Raw genomic sequence first — 8,722 nt, 5'->3', positions numbered from 1 at the left:
CTGAATAGATGAAAGAATTAATAACAGACTACTGCATATTGAATAATAGGCACATGTCCCTTTGCCTCCAGACTAAATCTTATTTAGTGTCCTCACAGCATCCAAGTAAGCTATTTCCCTCCTGACCTAAATGATTTGCTGAACCCCTTGTCAAAAATGTAGAGAGATCAGGGCTAATTGGATTTGTCCAAAGAGGAAGAGAAGAAGAGAGAGAGAGACTTAAAGCAGTCAGGCCTCATCTTGTTGCAAAGTTTACTGGACTCAATCTCAGTAAAACTGGATCAGCCAGCACAGTTCTCTTGCAGCCCTGATTTAATAGAGGGGACAAGAGATGTCAAATGCACCATTAAAGAGGAGTACAGGAGGAGGGAAACTGTTTAGATCCAGAGGAGCTGGCCGAAGGAGCCAGTCATGCCCATTAGTGGCTGTTAAGAGAAGGGGCACATTGCCTATTGCACTCAGTGTCCCCTCCAAGAACCTCGGATTCTTGGAATCTAAGCATGCTGATTTTGACCTTCCTGCCACCCGCTTCCCTGGTACCACTGATGGTGGAGTGACTCTGACACAGTTTATGGTTGCCTTGAGCTAGTTACCTCTTCTAACATCTATTTTAAAAAGAGAATTGTTTGTTGTTGTTATGAGCTCAGAAGCACCGACACATCACAATTGCTATAATTAACTTCATTATATTTTTATTATACAGTAATCTACAAGTAATTATCATCCATTAGAATTATACTGAGGTTCAGAACAATGAACAACAGCCATTTGTTTATGTATTTATTTTATTAAGGATTTTTTGAAAAATGTTACAAATATTAAAAAAAATTAAGTTCTTCTGAAATATCACCTTCTAGAAATAACCATTATGAGTGTACAACTTTCTTTTTCTTTCTTTCTTTCTTTTTTTTTTTTTTCTTGTGGTGCATAGATGTCTCTCTCTTTTTCTTTTTTTTCAGATTTTAGTTTTAAGTAATCTCTACACCCAATGAGGGGTCAAACTCACAACCCTGAGATCCACCAACTGAGCCAGCCAGGTGCCCCCCATATGTCTTTTTTTAAAAATTGGATCACACTGCATAACCTGCTGTTTTACTAAACCACAGAACTACAGACTGCAGGTTTCTCTATGCCACATGGTCTGCACTATTTTTGAAGACTGTACAGTATTCCATCTCATGCATTGACCCTAGTTAATTCGGTCAGGACTCAGTCATCATATTTTACCCCAAAGACTATTTGCCTTGTGAGCTTCCTGTTGAAACTCCCTGTTGGCATCAACAGGATTCTAAGACTCTGGTCAAAATACCCAGGCTGTTAGGTAATTCTTGGAGGCCCTCAGGAACATTTGGGGAGAAAGACCCAATAAAATTGGATCTCTATGCATAGAGTGGTTTCCAGTTTCCTCCCTGGGTGTCTTCAGGGCTGGAGAATCATGGTCTAGTGGGAAGAGTAACCGGAGAAATTTAATTTAATTGAGAGGGAGAATAAAGGAGGGGGAGAATTTTACTTTCGTTTTTTTTTTTTAAGATTTTTATTTTTAAGTAATCTCTATGCCCAGCATGGGGCTCGAACTTATAACCCCAAGATCAAGAGTCACGTGCTCTACTGACTGAGCCAGCCAGGCACCCCAAGAATTTTACTTTAGTTTGAACTCTTCAGGATGCCCCCTCCATAGGCTGAATTCCTGCAACTCAGTTTAATTCAGTTCAATTCAGTTTGACTTAAAAAAATGGAGTGGTCTATTTCTGTAGCATGTCCCGCTGGGGACCCAGAATTACCCTTGCTCATTCTTTTTTCTTCTCTCTCCCCCTCTCCCAAATGGGAAAACATGCTTCTCCTCAGTTGCTTTTCCTTGTCCTCATTGTTTCTACCCCGGGGGCATAGTCTTTTCTAGTCCATTTCTAGATCATTCTACCATCCTCTAAGGGATCTGGAGTAGATGATCATGGACTCCTGGGCTCACTGGATTCCAAATATGCAGAGCATTCACATTATTTGTTCACTTAATCGGTAATATTTTTTCCAGCACATACTATGTGCTAGGTCATATGGGTGTGGCAATGAATGGCATGTACACAAACCTTGCTACCTAGAAGCTTACAGTCGAGTAGAGCATATGGAATTACAAAATGATGTCATGGTGTAAGAGAGGTCAGCTCAAGATGCTTTATCTCATTAGACCAAAGGTCACTTTTGACCAAACTTACAACTTTAAACTTGGCTCAACATTCAGGTCACTGGGCTCATTCAGAGAGGTAGGTATATAAATGAACTAGAGAAGACTCCAATTTATCCACTCCACTCCTGAGGTCTGGGCTAGGGTAGCCCTAGACCTCCCCTCTTCTCCCTCATACTCCTCTTTGGCTATAGCTCTAAATCTCCAGATGGCTACATGGACGGGCCAGTTCTGGCTCCCTACCTTACCACTATGCAGTAAAAACAGACTTGGTGAACATGAGCTGGCTTAAAAACTGGTCAATTGTTTCATTGATTTTTTTTTCTTTTTAAAATCATTAAAACCCTGAAATCAAGCCAGAATCAAGCATGAATAATGCAATTGTTAGTCATGTTGTCCAAGATTGCCATTTTCATCTTTCCACGCTCTTTAAAAGAACTGAGAGCCAAGATAAGTCTCTTTCAGACAGGCATCAACTAAAAGGCAATGGATGGAACATTCTGCCACTGTAGGGGATTCTGGCCCTACCCGACGACTGTTTAACAGAGGATGGTCTGTGCCTTTGCTCATCAGCCTGACTTAGATGATAGATGATAGACAGAAATGAGCTAGAAGGGGTTGTATACTGCCCCCTGCAACACACCAGTGGGGGACTTGGCAAAGGCCAGAGGTTCAAGCCTCAGTTTTCCATCCTGGGTGACTTCACATGACTCTTTTTCTCTAGTCCTAAAGCTGAGAAAGGTCCCTCCTAAATTTCCCTTTAGAACACAGTCCAGATTGAATTGGAGTTGGGCAGACTAAAAAATGTTTGCTTCCCCAAATTTTTGACCTCAGTCTTGGAAGTTCAATTCCTCTGATTTTCCCCAGGATCAGGGATTGCCCATCCTCCTCCCTCCCCCAGGATATAATGACTAAGAATCAGGAGCAAAGTGAAGGGAAGAAACTTAATTATTAGGACCTTTCAAGAGGAGGACAACCCCATTATTTACTCTGAGGCTTTTCATTCTTCTAAAGAATAAGCAAAGGCCTCATATTTTAATAGCCACACTTCTATTTGCCATTCAATTATTATGACCCAATTTAAACTGTATCTTCTAAACTTAAGTCTTGTTTAGAACAAATGTTAAAATTAACACTTATATACATCAAATGTCATTGGAATGTAGGAATTTATATTATTTTATTGATTATATAAAGGGCAACTCGTTGCTCATTTTATCATTCATCCTTATAGTTTCCCATATGAAGCTCTTGGACCAGGCATGAGTTGCAAAAGAGTGGGAGGTCAAATGCAAGACCACACAACCTCACACATGCCCAGGAGCAATTTCTGTATTTTGTCTCGCTTGTCTACATGTGTTAATTGGTTTGCTTCCTGAATTGTTAGTTAATTGTTATCATTAAGAAATAAAATGGGGAAAAAAAGGAATAAACCACTCCAGATGAAATCAAATTAATGAACCCCTACCATTCCAATGTTAAATAAGATAATGGAGATACATAATACAAGAAAACCATTATTCTTATTTTTATTTTTAGTTTATTCAACCACAACTCATTAGAATCCTGTGTGTAAAATTAGTATCATGGTTGTTTCCCCACTTGGCCAGCTGACAGTTTAGAAAATAGAAAAGCTGAGTGTGGGGGCAGCTGGGTGGCTCAGTCGGTTAAGCGTCCAACTCTTGATCTCAGCTCAGGTCTTGATCTCAGAGTCGTGAGTTCAAGCCCTGTGTTGGGCTCCATGCTGGGTGTGGTGCCTACTTAACAAAGAAAGAAAGAAAGAAAGAGGGAAAGAGAGAAAGAGAAGGGGGGTGGGGGAGGAAGGAAGAGAGGGAGAAAGAGCTAAGTGTGTATGTCTGATGATGGAATGTTAAGGAATGGATAGATTTGACTTCAGGGTTAAAAATACATATATTCAAGTTTCTCCAAATTACTCTGATGCAGTCAACTGGAATAAGTATATCTTCTCTTCAAGTAGAAAGTATTAGAACAAGGATCCTACAAGCAACCATTTACATGCAGCCATTGCTTTTTTTACCCACATTTATCAAGCCCTCATTATGTGATAAGCACAATGCTAAGTGCTCAATATGTTATTTCATTTAATCCTAGCAATAAATACATGAAGCGGGTATAATTATTATTTCCATTTTACAGATATGGCGCCTGAAGTATAGTACCAAAGGCTCTAAGTGATGGTAATAGGGCTCAGACTCAAGATGGCCTGACTTTCAAGCCCGAACTTTTTTTTATTAAAGTATAATTGATGTATAACACTATATTACTTTCAGGTGTTCAACATAATGATTTGATATTTGTGTAGATTGCAAAATTATCACCACAATAAGTCGTTTCCTCTGTCACCATATAGAGTTACATAATATGCAATACAATATTATTGACTATAGTCACCATGCTGTAAATTACATCCCCATGGCTTATTTATTTTATGATTGGACAATTGCACAATATTATTGACTATAGTCACCATGCTGTAAATTACATCCCCATGGCTTATTTATTTTATGATTGGACAATTGCACCTCTTGACTCCCTTCTCCCATTTCACCTACTTCCAAACCCCTCTCCCCTTTGGCAAACTGTTCTCTGCACCTATGAGTTTCTGCTTGTTTTTGTTTGTTCATTTGTTTTGTCTTCTAGATTCCACATATATGTGAAATCATACACTATTGGTCTTTCTCTGCCTGACTTACCTCACTTAGCGTAATACCCTCAGGATCCATCCATGTTGTCACAAATGGCAAGATTTCATTCTTTTTTATGGCTGAGTAGTATTCCATTGTGTGTGTGTGTGTGTGTGTGTGTGTGTGTGTGCGCGCGCGCGCGCGCGTGTGTATCTCACATCCTCTTTATACAATCATCCACTGATGGACACTTTGGTTGTTTCTATATCTTGGCTATTGTGAATAACGCTGCAATGAACATAGAAGTGCATATGTCTTTCCTAATTAGTATTTTCATTTTCTTTGGAGAAATACCCAGAAGTGGAATTGCTAGACCATAGGATAATTATGTTTTTCATTTTCTGAGGAACCTCCATACTGTTTTCCATATTGGCTACACCAATTTGCATTCCCACTAACAGTGCATGAGCGTTCCCTTTTCTCTACATCCTTGCCAATACTTCTTACTTCTTGTCTTTTTGATAATAGCCATTCTGACAGGTGTGACATGGTATCTCATTGTGAATTGAATTTGCATTTCCCCGATGATTAGTGAATCTTTTCATGTGCCTGTTGGCCACGTACATGTCTTCTTTGGAAAAATGCCTATTCAGACCTTCTCATTTTAAATCCCATTTTTAAATTGGATTATCTGGGGTTTGGATATTGTTGTTGTTACTGAGTTGTATGAGTTTTCTATGTAGTTTGGATATTAACCCCTTATTGGATATATCATTTGCAAATATCTTCTCCCATTCAGTAGGCTGCTTTTTTATTTTGTTGATGGTTTCCTTTGCTTTGCAGAAGCTTTTTAGTTTGATGTAGTCCCATTGGTTTATTTTTGCTTTTGTTGCCATTGTCTTTGAAGTCAGATCCAAAAAACATGGCCAAGTGCCATGTTAGGGAGCTTACCACCTATGTTTTCTTTAGTACTTTTATGGTTTCTGGTCTTATTCAAGTTTTAATCCATTTTGAGTTAATTTTTGTGTATGGTATAAGTTAGTGGTGCAAAGTGCTTCTCCTTTTCTCTGCCAAGATAGTGAAAAAAACTCACAGCCCTCAGTTTGTCCATGAGATGTAAAGAGAAAACAAAAATAACTAGTGTTTTTAAATAACGCTGTTCCTTGTATGAGTTTTCAGGAGTAGGTCTTTTAGGATAGACCAGTATAAACCAGTATAGATGTTCCAGCAGATGATTTAACTATAGCACACTTCAATTTCTCCATGTCACTGTAAAGCTAACAGTTCCTATCTCCTTCCTACCTCACATAAAATATGTGAAGTTTAAGGATACAATGTCATTGCATGCACTTTGAGCTTCTTGGAAAACAATGCTATGTAAACACACTGTGAAAGCAATAGAAACAGTGTCAGTGTGGTATGTATACAACATAAAATGGACCAAATTGTTTTGTTAGAGTTTGGGACAAAAATAGCTCCTTAATCTTGCATATCTATTTTTTAATTACGCCGTATATTGGTTGTGTCTGTGGCTCTTAAGGGCAATCTGAACGGGGAATGAGTCTGATAGAATGTTGATTGGGTTAGCAGTTTAGCGTTCTCTTTTTTGAGGAAATTCTTTAATATCCCAGATCTTGCCTGTTTCCAGCTTTTGGAAAAAACACAAGTCAAAATGTTGTTGCCCGATGAAAGTGTTACATGGAGGGAGGTTGGCCGTGAATTTCTATATACTAAAGGCCACACTTACTATCCTTTATGAAAGATCCAGGAGGCTTTTACTAATTCAAAAATAGTAAGGTCACTTTAGGACTCTTTTTTCCAGAATTATAAAAATGTCACTTGTACTGCCCAAACTGAAGTGGGCCATCACCTCCAAGTAAAAAATGGAAGAAGCTAGTGTGAGATCCAAGTAGTTTTAAAAGGCATGAAGGATGTGAATGTACTTAGCACTACTGAACTGTACATTTAAAAAATGGTTAAGGTGGCAAATTTTATATTATGTTTACTACAATTAAAAGTTTTTTCAAAAGGTTCAGATGGTAACATTTATGTTATGAGTATTTTACCACACTTAAAAGAAAAAAAGGTGAGATGAATGAGAAACCAACTCTCTTATCTCGTGGGTCTGGACGGCACCACTTGTAAACAGAACTCTCTGCCCCCAGATGAAAATGCCTGACGCCCATTACACTTCAGTCTGCACTTTCATGCCTGCCCCCTAGATAGAGGTTCATAGGAAAGGAACATTTACCATTTTCTTTTCTTTTTTCTTTTTTAAGAGTTTATTTATTTATTTGCCAGAGAGGAGAGAGAGTACAAGCAAGAGGAGTGGGAGAGGGAAAAGCAGACTCCCTGCTGAGCAGGGAGCCCGACTCCGACTCCGGACTCTGTCCCGATCCCAGGACCCTGAGATGGTGGCCTGAGCCGAAGGCAGATACTTAACCAACTGAGCCACCCAGGTGTCCCCATTTACCATTTTCTTACTGTGACACTGAGAAAGCCTTAAAGGACTTGTTGGTCTTCTTTTAAGACAAGAGAACCCTTCTCCACGCTCCAGGTGGAGGGACTCTCAGGGGAGAAGAAAAGCTGCAAACATAATCAACATGCATTTCACAAGGGTCCTCAGCTCTCACTGACAGCCTGCTTCAGTTGGACTGAGCCCATGGTTGGGCCTTCATATTTGCTGACCTGTAATTTTGTTTCTAGAGTGGCAGAGAGAGGGAAAAAAGGGACTTTTTATCCCCTGTCAGTCAGCTCTGCTGTACATTTATGATCTCTGGCCGAAAAATAAATGCCTGTTAATATTGAGGGCTTAGGTTTTTGTGACTACGGGAGAATTCCCTGACATCTTTGGGGTGAAGAAGAGACAGAGAGGGCAAATCTACCAAAGGCCTACTGTGACATTTCCACTAATATCTATGTGTGCTGGGCCCGTGATTCTGTGGGAAGGCCAGTGGCCCTGAAGACCAGGCCCTTTACTCTTTCCTAATCCTGACTCTGCTTGAAACCTGGCCCTTGAACTGCTGGATCTAAAAGTCTTTATTTATGAAGTTCAAATAACCCCTGTTGGAAAACCTACTATCTTTGCTTCATGCTGTTTTGCTGAAGATAAAGACAATAATGGATTTTAAAATGTTTTGAAAAGTGAAAACACAGTGCAAATGTGAGGTGTTGTTAAACATGTTGCAGGAGCAGGGGTGGTCTAATGGCAAAGTGCCAGGTTTCAACAATCCAGAGCTAGGCCTGAGTGTCTTAGAAAAGTAATGACATGAATCAAATATTCTTCCTCCAGGAGCATTGGTTCAGGCCATCTTTTCAGGATCTGATCGGTTTTTCTTCTTTTTCCAGATAATGGAGACTGCTGTTTAATAGCAAAGCCAATTTGATTTGTTAATTGATGCTCCTACATCTTAAGTGTATTTTTGACCTGGTGAAATACAGACATTGTGGGCGAGGAGAGCAAGTCTGGGACCAGATGTGGAATCTCCTCTCCTGCCCTGTCCCCCTGTAAGTGCAGATCATTGATATTGGGGACTGGCTAGGGAGCTGTGGATTGAGGATATAGGGGAAGAGACGTCGGTTCCTTGCATGTCAGTGTAAGAGGTGTGTTTGTGTGGTGCATAAGTCACAGGAGGGCGGGGGGAGAGGCCAGAACATGAATCGGTCTTGAGATCGAAGATGAAGTTTGTTGTTGCCGTTTCTCTTCTCCAAAAACACCTCCAAAAAAAACCAAAACGCAAAAAACCCTCGGAAACGGCCCCCTGGAGTGGGTTCTTCGAACCGACAGGACAGTAATTAACGTGTCTCTCTCTCAAGCCCTCGGGCCTCCCCAGCTGAAAGGGGGCTGTGTGGGTCTGACCCCGGGTGGAAGGAAGAGGTGTCAGTCAACTTCCTCGGT

The sequence above is a fragment of the Neomonachus schauinslandi genome, chromosome 8 (genome assembly GCF_002201575.2).
Source record: "Neomonachus schauinslandi chromosome 8, ASM220157v2, whole genome shotgun sequence".
Lineage (NCBI taxonomy): Eukaryota > Metazoa > Chordata > Mammalia > Carnivora > Phocidae > Neomonachus > Neomonachus schauinslandi.
This window is presented reverse-complemented; position numbering follows the sequence as displayed.